This window comes from Giraffa tippelskirchi, chromosome 1, assembly GCF_054371585.1.
Source record: "Giraffa tippelskirchi isolate mGirTip1 chromosome 1, T2T-mGirTip1v1.2.pri, whole genome shotgun sequence".
Lineage (NCBI taxonomy): Eukaryota > Metazoa > Chordata > Mammalia > Artiodactyla > Giraffidae > Giraffa > Giraffa tippelskirchi.
The window spans coordinates 89,680,222-89,697,198 of record NC_137275.1 but is presented as its reverse complement, the minus strand read 5'-3'; the positions used below and the strand labels follow the sequence as shown (position 1 = coordinate 89,697,198).

General features: G+C 37.4%; 1 long non-coding RNA gene across 1 annotated transcript in view; it reads right to left on the bottom strand.

Moving 5' to 3' along the window:
• LOC145503769 (uncharacterized) overlaps positions 1–16,977 on the bottom strand; it is a 63,510-nt gene that overhangs the window by 32,517 nt on the left and 14,016 nt on the right. Inside the window, exon 3 of the long non-coding RNA XR_014051737.1 lies at positions 5,216–5,303. This is a non-coding gene — a long non-coding RNA (uncharacterized LOC145503769). The remainder of the gene's footprint in view (positions 1–5,215; positions 5,304–16,977) is intronic.

Sequence of the window (16,977 nt, the reverse complement as noted above, 5' to 3'; positions counted from 1 at the left end):
GACTTAGATTCTGCTAAGGGTTTACTTGGTTTTTCTTTGTGCCTGTGGGGTTAGTTTTCTATACTACAGTTCTTTTGAATAAATAGGCCATTGTATGTGCTCCCGCCTTTACTAGTATAAATAAAGTAGATAAGAATTCATATTTTCCAGGGTTTTGGTTTTCTGAGATGAAGGATGCTGTGGAAAAGCAAAAACCTACTAAAATCATGAGTTCCAAGTGTTGTTATCATTTGGCCAAGACAGACGAGGAGATAGTTGCATGCAAAGGAAAAATAAGAATGAGTAGCAATGATTATTTAATGAGTATTTCTCCTGCGCTGGCCATGTGCTAAATGCTTTACACTTGCTCTTTCTTTTCATTCTCACAATAACAGTATTAGCATAGTATTAGTGTGAAACACTCAAGGAAACTGTGGTTAGAAGTGTTCAGCAACTGGTCCAAGGTCACACAGCTTAATGCCACATGTAGGATTCAAACTAAGGCTCGTCTGTCTCTAAGCCTGTGCTCCTCACCACAATGCACATCCAGAAAGCCACTGTCAAAGCCTTATTTTCTGAAGAGACTCTTTCATGATCTGTCCCCCACCTCCCAGGTGCTCTTTACTTTCATGTTCCCCATCATCTCTCTGTGTAGTGGGGAAACCCTAGGGGTGAGTTTCTGGGATGAGGACTTGCTGTTGATTCCAAGAGCCCACATCTGTCTTTTAGCCAAGGGAAAAACCTAGTTAAACAACTTTGGGTTCTTAATGAATAGAAGAGTTATAATGCTCTTGAGAGAGTCCTTCCGTGCTGATGTGGGTCCCACAGAATAAAGAGGAGAATGTGTTTTCCTCTCTAATAGTCTAACTTGTTATATCAAAGTAACTGGAAAATTAGAAGAAAAATTAACTGTGTTGTTTGAGATTTCCTATTTGGCTCAGTATACACAAATTAAGTAGCTGTAATATTTAGGTCTTGTTCTGTGTGGCAGGGATGAGATGAATTAGATATGACAACTGTCCTCAAGGAGTTTAAATTTAAGTGAGAGAAATAGATCTATGAACAACTATTAGGTTGGTACAAAACTAATTGTAGTTTTGCACTGTTGAAATTTGCCATTTGTTATTGGAATACATTCTTAAATGTGACTATGCTATAATCATTTTAATGCACATTTCTTGCTTTATGATTTTTGCTAACGACATTACTTGCTGTGTATTTTATACTTACTGTAGACTATGGAGGTGATGTTAGACAAAAAGCAAATTTGAATGATTTTCTTGTTCAAGTTCAAAATAGGTTGTATAGCAGTGGAGAAAACTTGAACATCAACAATGCATTTGGCCCAGGAACTACTAACGAATGTCCAGTGTAGTGGTGGTTCAAGAAATTTTGCAAAGGAGTCTTGAAGATGAGGAGTGTAGTGACCAACAATCAGAAGGTGACAATGACCAATTGAGAGCAATCATCAAAGCTGATCCTCTTATAACTATATGAGAAGTTGCCAAAGAACTCACCACTGACCATTCTATGGTTGTTTGGCGTTTGAAGCACCTTGGAAAGGTGAAAAAGCTCGATAAGTGGGTGCCTCGTGAGCTGATGCAAATCAAAATAATTGTCATTTTGAAGTGTTGTCTTCTCTTATTCTCCTCAACAATGAATCATTTCTTAATTGGATTGTGACATGTGATGAACAGTGGATTTTATACAACTGGTGATGACCGTCTCTGTGGTTGGACCAAGAAGAAGCTCCAAAGCACTTCTCAAAGCCAAACTTGCACCAGAAAAAGTCATGGTCATTGTTTGGTTGTCTGCTGCCTGTCTGATCCACTACAGCTGTCTGAATCCTAGTGAAGCCATTATATCTGAGAAGTACGCTCAGCAAATCAATGAGATGCACCAAAAACTACAATGCCTGAAACTGGTATTGGTCAACAGAATGGGTCCAATTCTTCTCCATGACAATGTCTGTCTGTACATCACACAACCAAGGCTTCAAAAGTTGAACAAATCGGGCTACAAAAATTTTGCCTCATTCACCATATTCACCTGACTTCTCGCCAACTGACTACCACTTCTTCAAGCAACTGGACAGCTTTTTCCAGGCAAAACACTTCCACAACCAGCAGGATGTAAAAGAGTTCCCAAGAGTTCATGGAATTCTGAAGCACAGATTTTATTTTGCTACAGGAATAAACAAATTTATTTCTCATTTGCAAAAATGTGTTGATTGTAATGGTTCCTATTCTGATTAATAAAGATGTATTTGAGTCTAGTTATAATGATTTAAAATTCATGGTCCAAAACTACAATTATGTTTGCACCAACCTAATAACTACTTTAGTGTGGTATTAATTGAGGTAGGAACAAAAATTATTACAGAGTTCATTATTGGCAACCCACTCTAGTGTTCTTGCCTGGAGAATCCCAGGGACGGCGGAGCCTGGTGGGCTGCCGTCTATGGGGTCGCACAGAGTCGGACATGACTGAAGCGACTTAGCAGCAGCAGCAGCATTATATTAAAATATAGCAAAAATTCTTTTTATATTGAAAAGAAAATCATTTAAGCTAAAAAATTTTTATAACTCTTGCATAAGTTTCCCTTTATAGATAAAATTTTTAAAAACTGAAATATACAAGGATCTAGGATCAATAATTAATCCTTTTGATAATTAACTGAGTTACTATAAACCAGTGACTTAACCTCTATAAACCTCAATTTTCGTATAAGATATGGATAATAATTCCTACCCCAGAGTGCTGTTGTAAGGATGAAGTCATAAGACGTTCATCAAGGGTGTAAAGTAATGCCTGGCATCAACCAGCACACAATATTTGTTTGCCTTGTCCTACCTCTTGTCACAAGCCCTATTTTTCCTCTTTCTGCTTAAACAATAGGGGAGATGCATTTTAGTTAGTAATAATGGTTGTAAAACAGAATGCATTTTGAGGTCATGTCTGTAAGAGATAAGTGCATCCTGTTTTTTCCCTTGTGCTAAATATAAAGTGCTTAACATTGACTTTGGTGAGAAATAGGGGTTGTTGTAAATGCAGAGAAAGGCAGCCTCCATGGCTACCTATTTACACATGGAATTAAGGGCACTGTATTTCTCTGAAGGACACGCAGGGGCTCTGCTTATTATTCTTCTGTTTTTTCTGCATTGAACATATGACATTGTTATAGAACATCTTAACATTGTTAAAGAACTTTCTCAGTATGGACTCTGAACTAGGCCTTTCCATGTACACCTATCTTTAGTTCTTCTGACACCTTTGTGAGCAGAAGATGCAGAAATGGGAGAGCTATAAAGTTAGAGATCCTTTGATCCAGGATGACAAACTTTCCGTTTTTACAGAGATAACCCTCATAGTGCTCTGAAAGCTCTCCCCACTCCTGCCCCCCCCCTTTATCATTCACAGGAGTTTTTCCTAATAAATATCTTACAAGTTTAAATCCTATGTTGATGTCTGCTTCTGGGTTGACTTGCATTGATATAGTTGATACTAAAAATGTTCTGATAAATCAGGTGGTAAGATGGGTTTGGGGCTTGGCTCACTTAGTGCCCAGCAAGCAAGGAGGGCCCCATCCTGAGAGGAATGTAGGACACAGACATTCCCTGGCACAGAAGGCAGCCCCATAGCTGGACATTTCACCAGTGGGGATGTGCAGAGACATCACGATGGAGAACACCCTTGTGGGTGTGATGAAACAGGGATTTGAAGGATGTGGGGATGGGGCATGCAAGGACAGCAGAGTTGACTGGTTGTAACTATCCTATACTGATGCTCTGCAGTGGGAAATGAGAAACTGAGGGCTGTTCACAAACAAATACTAAGAGTGTGTTGGAGAGGCTCTTTGCTACCTTATGACGATGAAGAGCCCCTTATCTCCTCCAGTAGAACAGTGAATAGCCAAGGGCAGACTCAGAACTTGATAGAGTCTGAAAGCTAAGAGGTATTTTGATGCTCAGCCAAAGCAGGTCTCTTATAGGCCCTAATTTGGAAAACCTGGGATCTTGAAACACGGGATGGAAACATTTGGACAGATGACCCCCAGAGGATTTTGGCTCTGTAGACTGCCCTAAGTGTTCAGAGTTTACAGAGATAGTCTACTCTTCTATAATAACAGTTGGTGATCCCTGAGTGTGGGAGATGACATTTCAGGGACCTGCCACTTCAGTGAAGTTTATAGATACTCAGTGATCAGAGATATGGTGGAATATGCCCTCCTATATAAAAGTCAAATTGCTGCATTTTGCATTCCCATCACAAGCAGGGGGACACTGCTCCCAGTGGGGTTCTTCTCGGTTCTAGAGGCAATGCTTTCTAAACTGGAAATGCTACTATAGCCCATATACTTGGTTACACAGAAGGCTGTCAGCTTTGAAGGGCACCAGAGAAGGAAAGGACTCTGCAACAGGACTAGCCTGCAGTGGGGGTCCAAGACCTTAAGCTGTGTGATCCATCAGGGTCGATAGAGGTGTCAGTGGTGGGAAAAGATGTTGTTTGGAGCTTTTAGTGATATCTAGTGGCAGATACTCAAGGCAGGTCTTTGGGAGTTTGGAGCAAGTCCATGCCATTTGCAGTAGAGAATTACATACTTCTTGAAAAACAGCTCCTGAAGTGGTATTGGGTTCATGTAAAGATGGAACTTTTGCCCATAGGACCCCAGTTGAGCTGCCCATTATGAGCTAATTTCTGTTGGACTGGCCAAGTCATGAATGTGGATGGGCCCAGCAACAGTCTATTTTTAGATAGGAAGGTGTGTCCAGAAATGGCACAGGCAATGACAGAGAACACAAGTAAGCTGCATGGGTAGGTGGCCCAGAACCTCATGTCACTCATCACAGTCAAATCAGTGATATTGCCTTAGTTTGTACTTGTGCCCGTGGGTGGATCAGGGGAATACTATACATTCATCTGAAGGAGAGTGAAAATACCTGTGCTTGGTTTGTAGACAAATTGGCCAAGTATGTGAAAATGGAAAGTGACTGTATTATTTTTAGTATAGCTACAATGTATGGATAAAAATTTGACTGTAAAAGTAGATTTTTTTAAAACAGAAATATCGTCAAAATTATAAATACATACATTTTTTCTCTTTAGCAAATTTTTTTTTCCTGAAGGAATTTTTAAAAATTCAGAAGACTTATAAATTATTTGGGATACAGTTATGTTCTCACACTTTCTCTGACCATCTAATTTAGGATAATAAAGTTTTTAGTCTTTTACTTACACATTTCCATCTGCCCAGCAACTGGAGTCCATCTGGAATAATGTATTTTCATCAAATTGTATGGGTAAATCAGACCAGGATTATTCATCTGAAGAGAAAATTGTTGTTATTTCATAGGTTTCACACATGAGCAAATTGATCCATAGCTGTGAAATGAATAAGAGCATTATTTGACTACACAGTTAAATGAAAGTCTTGGAAATTATATAGTTGAATATTTTGCATTATTATTGCTATTTTGTCTGGATTTCTCTTTGGGAGTGCCTTTACACTTAGAAATTTTCTTCACTTTTCATCTTTCTATTAAACAACAAAAAGAACTGTTTTGTTAGTCCGAGGTGGGTGAGCAGCTCCGGAATGCACTGTGGATGGGGCTAGAACTATGACAAGGGTATCACCTCTTAAGGCAGATTCATGAGTTTGAAATCAATGCAGGACCTTCATGATTGGGATTGATTACATCCTTAAATGGAATCATCTCACAATATGGGATTGAGGATAACTGGATAACTCTAGGTTGCAGATTTATTTCCTTATGTACAGAAGCATGAAACAAGCTCAAGTATCTAAGTGACTTGGGTTGGCCTTGGCTTCTTTCAAGCATTGTATCAACGCTGTGATCTCTGGAGTCAATTTGTTTGTGCCTCAGTTTCCTTATCTGTGAGATTAGATGGTTAGAGTAATTTCTTTTCTTTTCTTTAACTCTTTAAAAAATTTTTTATTGTTGATTTACAACGTTGTGTTAGTTTCAAGTGTACAGCATAGTTTCAAGTGATTCAGTTATATACATACCTATGTTCATTCTTTTTCAGATTATTTTCCCACTTAGGTTATTATAGAATTTGAGTAGAGTTCCCTGTGCTTTACAGTAGGTCCTTGTTGGTTATCCATTTTATATATAGTACAGTAGTGTGTGTATGTCAATCCCAAGCTCTTAGATTATTCCTCCTTCCTCCCACATTTTCCCTTTAGATTTGTTTTCTTCCAGCTTTAATTTTAAATTTCTAGAAACCAGGTTTTTGAATACAATTACGGCTGGCTGAAATGAACATCCAACTGCCCCAAAAGTGCTTCAATCTAAAACAGTCTTTTAAATAGTGTTTGAAGGTTAAATGGATTAATACATGCATTGTGTTTTAATCTTCTAATGAACAAGCACTTTTGTACTAAGTCCTCATTATGAATTCTTTGTTCTCCCTCCAACAAGATGACATTAAAATGTCCCATCGTGTTCTTCTAAATTCTTCCCAGGCAGAGGTAGACCTTGAGATATATTGATCATACTTTAAAAAAGATTCAATTATCTGAGTAGATGGCACATGATATCATTTATATAGCATATTTATATAGAAATTCTCAGAAAATAGATAAATAAGATTTACCACAGGAGTGGTCCATTCTCTGTCCTTCCCTTACTCAATTGCCAACAGTGGTCCTGCCTGAAAATTTATCCACATCCTTCTGAAGTCCATTTACAATTTTGAAAGTTATAAAGTAATAAACTCCATAAGTGTTCTACATACCAGTGAAGTAGTAACTCTGATGTTTGTCTAAAGATTGCTTCATTCATTCATTCTAATATTTTCCTGTGTTCCTCATATCTACTGATTTGAAGATACTTTTTATTCTTTATAATGGTGGTAAAATCCTTCATTTTGAGAATTCACCAGAGGAGAATAATATCAAAGAAGGACTGATGCATTGCAACTTTGAAGAATTACAAGAAAAGTCTTGTTGCAAGGGCTCATAAGCAAGAAAGGAATATGCTATGACCTTCACAATCCTGTTCCAGAGTAAGAACTAATAGGTATTTGCAAATAAACGAAGGAATTAAATTAGAACAGCAACTTTTTTTTTCCTTTCAGTTCAATGCAGATAGTGATTGTCAGACAAAAAATATTATCTCAAATATTTCCTAGTCAGCAAATGTTATCACACCCCTCACCTAATTTTGGAGATTTTATCATATCTAGCAGCAATATTGTGGATTAAGATCTGCAACTGTTTCATGGTTATAAAGTCCTGAAAATAAGATAATTAGAGCATTCTGAATGCTCACTCTTCCTGTTGGAATTATATCAATATTATCGTCTCATTTTTGTTTGTCTGTTCCTCATAACAGCATTCCCATCTTAGCACTTAAGCAGAAAGCTTTACTCGTTATGGTTGTTTCACAGTTGATTCCATCCTTTGACTTCCTGTTTTCACAATTTGCCAACCAGTCAAAGAGATGTGTGGTTTGAAAGCATGTGTCAACTGAACAGATAGCAAGAATAAAATGCACATATACATCCCAAAAGACTTGTGTCAAAATCGGTAAGATTGCACAAGGCAGGAACCTCAGGGATAGTGTGCTAACAGAAGAAAATTGTCAGAAATTAGTTCATTCAGTCTAGTATCTGGGCTGTAATAAGCCACGTCTTATCTCCTTTGGCCAGTGGACAGCTTCTAATTGGTAAGGGTCCAAGGTAAGGCAAACAAATGCAGGGAAACCTGTCTGCCTGGCTTTATACATCAGCAAGATAGCCTATCGTACATCAACGGACAGGCTTCAAGTTGACAACAGGAAAAATGTGACTCAGCTTATACAAAAGGGGAAGTCCCAGTTTTGGGCTCAAACAATGGGCCTGTCATTTTACTACCCTGATGGTCTGTCTTACTGTTTTGGAAGATATGCAGGGCTGAGGACTCAGTATTCTTCTCTGGGTCCTCGACAGGGCACTGAATGTAGACTGAGGGAGAGGTATTATTCAAGGGTGAGAGCAGAACAGAGGAAACAATGCAGAACTTGTGGTTAGGCTGGTAAAATGACACCTTAGATTCCAGGAATACTTGGGTATGGGAACAGGATAGGCCTGGAAGCAAAACAGAAGCAGTGCAAAATCCTCCTGAGTATGGTGAGTCCTCAGAACGAATAAAACAAAGACAGCAGTGGGTGAGGGCTATGCTTATTTTCTGCTTCCATCCTCATACATCTGCAATTCCCCCTGCGGAAGAGCAGTCTTATTTCAAGTCAACAACTACCTGCTCATTGAAGCAGAAACATTTCTGTGATGTGACGCCAAACACCACGTCCATGTGGTTTACATGTTTTGTTATTTGAATTTGGGGGGAAATTCTTAAGACCTATATGGCTGAAGAGACCTTTATTTTTCAGACAACTGAGCTCCATATTATGTAAGTGACATAATGGGGCAGACCTCACTGTAGAGTCATGATTTCTGACCACTGGGCCACCATCTCTGCATGCTCATAGGTTGTCCATAATCCCTGGCTTAAAGTGTCACCTAACTTCACTGTGTCCAGTTCTTCTATACTGAATTTTGTGAAGCTTGCATCTTCTTTCTTTCTTGTGGTGAAGTGATAAAATGGTAAATGTGGGCGATACAGGCCTTTTGTTGAAACACAGACTTACTAACAGGAACTGGGAGGAGTGACTGAATATTGCTGGGGCCTCACACTTTTATGGGAAAGACAATGGCAGTCATAAAATAGTCATTGGGAAGAACATGAATTTTCTTAAGTTTCAAATCTTTAGATGCCATTGGGAAAAATGTTACTTTTGACTGAATTATTTTTAGAGTATGACAAATATATTTTATTGTTTTCTTGTGATTTATGGTCATATGTCCTGGTCTATGGTACATAACACCCCAACAGGCTATTAAAGATGGCTTCTCACTACTGATAGAATCACATCTTCTTCATCTTTGTGTCCTTGGAATATAGGCAGGATCTGTCAATCATTTAATAAACATATTTAGTTGAATGCATACATTTTCAACTATGTTTTGATTAGCTTGAAAAAGCCCCAAGGAAAAGAGAGATATAATGTGATAAGACTGACAGATAGCAAGGATTAAAACCATAAAACTGGAATTCCCTCTCCTGGGCCAGAAATTGTAGTTCTGATTGCTCTCCTTTGGATGCCATAGAAATACAGAATGAAGGAAAAAACCCAGTTAAAGAAGTCTTTAGCAGCAGCAAAAAGATCCTGTGAGTTTTCAATGGTAAATTTAGATAATTTAAATTTCCTACAGGCGAGAACATTTAGGAAATAGGAAAAGTTTTGACTTCATACAACCCACAAGGTTTCCAGAACCTTCCTTGATCTTAGATTAGCAGGAAGCTCCCTCTCCTCCTCGCCCCATTCTTTAGTCCTGTGCTTCTTCTCCTTTCTCTGTTCCTGTTCTCAGTCTCCCACGTCACCCAGCAGTAACAAAATGACTAAAACCTTACTCACTGAATTGACTGCATGAGCCAAAAGCAAGTGCTCTGGCAGCCCAGCCAACTAACCACATCTTACGAATCTCAAAGACAGCACTGACTGAAAGTTCTCCATGGAGTTGGGGGGAGAAAGCATAACACATCATTTCTCAAATATCCACTTGGCTAACCTCAACACCTCCTTAAGTCTAGTCAAACTTCACCTTCTAAATGAGACACATGCTGATTTCTATTTAGTGTTGCAAACGGCCCCATCTCCAACGCTGATCCTGGCACTCCTAATCTTTCTTACTCTACATTCTTCCTTTTCTGTGGCATTTATACTCTTCTATATTAGCATGTCTACTTATTATTATTACTATTTTTATTGGCTGTGCTTGGTCTTCATTGCTGCATGCGGGCTTTATCTGTAGGAAGTTTACATGTCAGCTCCACAAGAGCCGGGTTCTTAATTTGTTTACCAGTGTATCCCAAGCCCCAAGAACTATGTGTAGCACATAGCAGATGCTCAATAAAGATTTGTAAGATGAAGATTGAACATAAGTCTACAGCCCCTCTCTTAGCTAAGTTTTTGAGTAGGGCCGCTAGAATCTCAGTGGAATTTCATTAGGGTTCTGGAGAAGAATTACAACCAAAGTCCTATTGTGTACACTTGTAGAAGGGCAAGCCGCAAATGAAACATCAAGAGGAGTTTCAGTTAAATTCAATACATGAAGCTTTTTTTTTTTAAAAAAACTGAAGTATAGTTGTATTTCAATATTCTATAAATTTCTTCTGTACAGCAAAGTGATTCAGTTATACAAATACATGCATTCTTTTTTTTTTATATTCTTTTCCACTGTGTTTTATTACAGGGTATTGAATATAGTTCTCTGTGCCATAAAGTAGGACATTGTTGTACGAAGATTTTAAAAATGCCTATCTGGTCCAGGAACTTTGCTAGGTACTAGAGAGACAGAGATGAATCAGCTGTTGCTTCTGTTCTCAGTTTATCATCTATTAGAGAAACAAGTGTATGAACAAAGCCTCACAGTACAGTGTGATTGGTGCTAAAATGGCAATATAAAGCAAGAGCAATGACATGAGAAGCTCCATGGAGCATCACACAATTCCACTGAATATTTATCTCTCCTAGGGAGGTAATCAAAATAGATCATGGGAGAGGGCTGAAGGGTATCAGGGCACCAAGAAGAGACCTTATGTGAACTGTTAGCTTCTCTCCTTTCATTAGAATGGAATCTTGTCATTAGGATATTTTCTTGCCTCTGGTATTGCAAGTTGAGCCAGCAAGTAGAGTTGGAACAATGAATTGGTTAAACTGAAACTCATCTATTGAGTCTCTTGGCTTCCAGGTCTCTGGTTAGAGTACAGGCCTCTTTCCTTTTCCCATGGCAGTTCCTGCAGGTTTTAGGTCTCATCATATCTGTATCTGCCCAGCCTGTTTAATGAGGTTCTGAATAAATCAGTCTCCTTGTGATAGCTTCTCATACGCTTCATCTTTCCTTCTATCATTCTAGAAAAACAGTCTGTTTTGCATTTTCTTGGTATTGCTTTATTCTTAGTTATTTGTATCTTGACTTATCTTTTCTGAATGAGAAGCAGATGGCAGATGACTCATCAGTACAATCATTATGACTTTCTTTGCTGCTCATAACTTCAGATTCCTGGCCTAAATGTTTCTTACCACTTCTGCTTCAGATGAGTCATATGACTTCAGGTGGTGGCTTAGAATCACTGCTTTCTCTGCTCTAACTAGTTCCAAGTATCTGTTTATAGGTGGTCTGATGAGGGTTTAGAAGTTATGCTGCTAAACAGACCCTCCCCAGTGAGAAGAATGGGAAGAAATTCTCCTTTTGTGGTATCTTATTTCTATTGATTAGCAAAAGATTGTCATATTGATCATTTGTGTGTGTGTGTGTGAGCGTGTCTGTGTGTGGCTCAGTCTTGTCTGACTGTTTGAGACCCCATGGACGATAGCCCACTGTCCATGGAATTTCCCAGGCAAGAATACTGGAGTTAGTTGCCCTTTCCTCCTCCAGGGGATCTTCCCAACCTGGGGATGGAACCCACATCTCCTGTGTCTCCTGCATTGGCAGGCCAGTTCTTTATCACTGCATCACCTGGGAAGTCATATAGTAATCATTATCATTACCCTAAATATTTAAAAACCATCCAAAGATTTCATGAGTGAAGACTTAAAATCTATCTTAGGCATCTGTTTCTATTTATTAGGTTCTCTGTGGCTTTGGAAAGTGAGAAACCAACGAGTTACACCTCATTTTTGTGACGCTTTTACTGATTTCTTAAGATAGAGGCTGGGAAACACAAGGGAAAGTACCTAACATCTGCCTACAATGTGCTACTATAGGCTTCTTTGGGTCAATTCATTTTTGCATACCCAGTTTCTAACATAGAGTTGCACATACAGTAGATACTTAGTAGATGTTCTAAATTAGTGAATAAAAGAATGCATGGGTTGGCCTGCTTAGTGATGTGAGGAACAACATTGAACCTGGAATCCAATTTATATGTCTGTGGGAAGGTAGAATTATACCAGTCAGTTTTCTACTAATGAGAGATATTATAGGGCAAATTGAACAGCTGAGACTTTTAACAAAATGTGTTAACATTACATCTTTTTTCTTAGTTTATAAGGAGGGAAAATTGCCTTAGGCATCTACTGAGTAAGTACCACCTACAAAGTACAATTTGAAGAGCTGTAAATAAGAATCGCTGGATGCCTCCCATGAAACAGTTTTCCTTTTATACCTGGTCAGCAATTCCCATCAATAGGGCTGGTCTGCAAAGTCAAGGAATGTGATCTTCATAGAGAGCACACATCCATTCAAGTGAAAAGAGAGTGTTAAGAATTTTCTCAAGCCTTCTCCTTTTGTGGGTCTTTTTCACCTTGATTAGCACATAGGTATAAATCATAGGTAGAATTTCTTGAAGTATATTCTGTGCATTACTGTACCACCTATACTCCAAGCTCAACTGTCATTGTTTAGCTCTAGACTCTGTCTAATTTTTCTTCATGGTGCTTATTACTACCTGAAATCATGTATTATTTTAGTTTTTACTATCTGCTTCCATCACTAATAGTATAAACTCTCAGAGGACAGGGACTTGTTCATGACTTTTTAGACATGAAAATATTGTTTGGTGTATCCTAGATACTCTATAAATATTTGAATAAATGAAGTAGTATCATGATGTGAAAAAAAGACTTCTGTGAATAAATTAATTTTGAAAATGCTGGACAAACAAAGATAAACAGGTTTATCTACAGCAGGGCTCACTGGGTATTTTAGCAAACTAATTGTATTATGAATCCCAAGAAGGGCAAAAATATGTTGTGTTTCCTTAATTTCTTTTATCACAGAGCTTTTTTTTTTTTTTTTTAAGCAATAATGTCCTAATGTGATGAGTTAAGTGCATTTCAGTGGAGAGACCAAATAGGGGAGATCTGAGAGGCTCACTCCTGTAGGAGATGATACAAATTAAATTTTGTGTATCATTCATTTATTGAAAACTTCAGTACCAAGAAGTGTAAAAATTGCTTTATATATCCATTAAACAACTATTTATCAAGCACCTACTAAGTGCACAATACTTTTTAAGCATGTAGGCTACATCAGTGAGATTAAAGATAAGTAATAACTATTATCTACTCTCATTTACATTTGATGAAACCAAGATAGAGATCTTTTAACTTGCTCAGGGTCAAGTTTTTTTTAATATTTGTTTGTTTGACTACTTCAGGTCTTAGTTGTGGCACATGGGGATCTTTGATCTTCATTGCAGCATGTGGGATGTTTAGTTGTGTCATGCAAATGCTTCATTATGGCATATAGGATCTAGATCCCTGACCAGGGTTCTAACCTGGGCCACCTGTACTGGGAGTGTAGAGTGTTGGCCCCTGGACCACCAAGGAAGTCCCCAGGGTCAAGTACTTAATGAGTGATAAAGCCAGAGTTTACACTCATATAGTTCTCTCTGAAGCCCTATAATAGTCTATGCAAAGAATATCTACATTTATTTGACCTTTCCCAAGAGTGAAAACTGGACTATTTATATATTTTGAAAGATCTTGGAAGAATTGTCCATAAAGACTCAAGTTGTTATTCATAAAATAGAAACTCTCTTTTATGAGGAGTTATTATAGAGAAGTATTCTGTGATGATCACATTAAATATACCTATTCTGCTTTTAAAAACCAAAAAGTGAGATAGGCACAAGTTTCTATGGAGAAGCTGGTTTTGGTTTGCAGTAATCATCCATTGTCTTTTAGGTACCTGAGCCAACTCCTTATTTCTGACTCTTGTTTTCCATGATTCTTAAGAGACAACATGGTCTCTTGTAACCACTGATGGGTGGCGTGGTTGCCCTTACCTGCTTGACTCTTGATATACTTCCATGGCATAATTTTGGTTTTTGCCTTTCAGCAGCATATACCACTAGTGAAGGTAGGAAGCCCAGGTCTACACAGCCTTCCTACTTTATGACTGAATAACATTAGGCTAATATTTAAATATTTCAGTTGCTCACTTGGTCCATAATTCAAATTCTTTGCACTTGAGTTCCCTTTGGCTCTCTAGATACACAGAGTAAATTGTTTTATAATCTGGCATTTATTTTCACTTGACTCATTTTTAAAGTCTTCCTCATTTTGTTCCTGTTCATTTGTAACTCTATTAGCTTAGAGACACCATTTATTTTGTAAGCAGTGCTTTAAACACATTTCATCTATCAGGATTAATTTTGCTGAATGCACCACCAAATAAATACATTAAAAACAACTGTAACACTTCATTAATCAAAATGTCAACTTCTGCAGATGTGAAGTGTCCCCCACCTTTAAAATTCTCTTCCTTTGCTTATGAGTGCTTGTTTGACTAAAACATAAAAAGTGAAAAGTGATAAAAAAAAGCCACTGTTATTCTATTATAATATGCATGCAGGATTTGAAGGTGCAATCCATTATAATTAAGGCTAATTAATTATTATATGGTCAAATGAGCAACAAATGCATATGCAAAATCTAAAAAGTTAATTATTTGAAAATTGGTTAATCAATTGTGCATTCAAATGCACATTTGTTTTAGCATGCAGACACTTTGCACTTTTATAAAGGATTAGTCTAGATAAAAAACCATTAAAGTAAAATAGTTTTGAAATATCTCTGCTCTATGGGGAAAGAAAATACATTAAGATCAAATGGACTGGAGTCTTAAGAATCATAACTATTTTTCTAATAAACAATCTTCAAAAGAAAGAAAAAAAATGTTAGCATGAACACTCATTTAGAATGACAAAAAGAAATCAGTCCAGATTACCTACTTTGTGGGAGGCATTCAACATGAACATAATTAAAAGGAAATCTCCACCGTGTTAAGTGGGCTGCCACCTGCATAAAGTCCTCCCAAAGCCAATATCCAGATGGAATTGCTTATTCAAAAACAAAGTAGAACCATGTAAGGATGTACAAATCCCCAGTCAACTAAGCGGCTTCAAGCAAGGTTTTTTCATCTTTGCATTTCACAAACCATGAAACTTAAAAAAGGGTGGGGAGGGGAGCACAAGAGACAGTCACAGTGGCAGCAACAACAAAACGCTCATAAACTGCAGGCAAGACTGCGGAAGAATGGTTGCTAAAAAATAATCCATAATGCAAGTTACCTTTTTTTTTTTTTTCAGATTTATCAGTGAGTCCAACCTATTGGAAGCAGAACAAATGTTTTATTGGCTATTGAATATCAGAAATAAGAGTCTCTTGTTCATTCAAGGTAATTTCCAGAAGTCCTCTATGGGAGAAACAGGAGCAAAATTGGTAAACTGAGAGAGCGAGGGCAGTGGTATGGCACAGTAAAAGCCCAGAGGTGAAAATGAAGTTGTCCCACTATAACACATGTTCATTTTGGGGAAACAGACAATTAGGTTGGATACATCAGTGGTATCAGATTAGAGCTGGCTCTGAAAGGTGGTCTCATGAATCTGGACTTTATGTGATGGGTACGGGAGAGTCATTGAAGTTTTCTGGCTCTGAATCATAACTTCATTTAAGATAAATATACAAGAGATTAATCTGTTTTAAAGAGGCTGGAGAAAAGAAGCATTTGGGACAGGGCGAATTGTTAGAGGTTATTTAGTTAACTGAGGTAAATATATCTGAACTTTGAAAGAGGAGGACAATTGAAGCAACAGATACTAGAGACATTTCAAAGATCAAATCAACATGACAGGAACAGTTAGAGATGTCTTAAATATTTAATGCTCTAACACTGTTAAAGGATGGCACCACTGGAAGAAAGAGGAAAATTGGAATAAATAGTGTATTTGGACTCAAGACAATGAGTTTAGTTTTAGAAACTTTGAGCTTGAAATGGCAATAAGGCAATAAGTACAGGTACAGGAATTAGCAGAATTGTTCTCATTACTTTGAGGAGTCATCTAAATCAGGACAATCTGTTCAGAAGAAAAAGGTTTGAGGAGGGGAAATAGGTCTAAATATGAACTCTCAGGAGACAGAGAATAAAAGTGTAAGAACAGTAAGAAAAAAAGAGGAATCAGCAAAAGAAGCAGGAAATGTATTGCCTACCTCTAAACTCCTTGTTTTTTTTTTTTAAGGCAATTATTTTAGCAACTATTTAATCGGTTTTGTTGTTGTTATTTGTAGCCAAATAATTGATAACAAACTGAGATTTTGAGCACGTATAACATTGCCATATTGATGAATTGAGTGGAAAAAGGTTTCTGGAGAAAAGGCAGATTAGATCTCTAGACTGACTATCTTGAGCCTAAAACACTGGGTAAAATATAGAAAAACACCCTTTAATTGAATTCATTATAAAAGAAAGAAGGATTATGCAGGCAAGAGATTGGGGTGTACCTGGGTACCTAGATATGTAAATGAACCATACTGAGTACTTAAGTATTGGTTTTTGTGAGTCTGTAAAATTCAAGGAAGGGAAAAACATTTTGGAAGCCACCTAAAGTGAAAGTCTAATTTAAAAATCCCTATACATAAAGCTGGAGTCACAAAAGACTCTATGCCCAAAGTGTGCACTGAGTATAAATAAGATCCTCTTTCTCTTTGAGGAACTATAAGAAAAATTGCCAGTCTCAAAACTTCATATTTAGTAGAAAAATTTTTTTAATTTTCCTTTGATATTTGTAACCACAATTCAGTTTTGTAACCTAATTCATGCTATCCACTAAGCCAAAAATCTGAGTGGTGAATTCAGTTTAAAGTGTTCCAAATACTTGAATGGAACAGACAAATTCTTTCTGGAATAACCTACTTTGATACCAGGCATTAACACATTTCCACAGATAAAATTTCAGGGCATATGAGCAGTATATAATAAAAAAATATTGCTAAATACAAGGAAATAAGCTATCCTGTGTGAGAAAGGAAGAAGAAACAGATGCTTGAACTTCATATTTTGGAGTTATAAGATGCACAGTATAAAAATATGAAAATATATTTCAATAAATAAAAAAGCATAAAACAGAACTTATATCAACAAAAATTA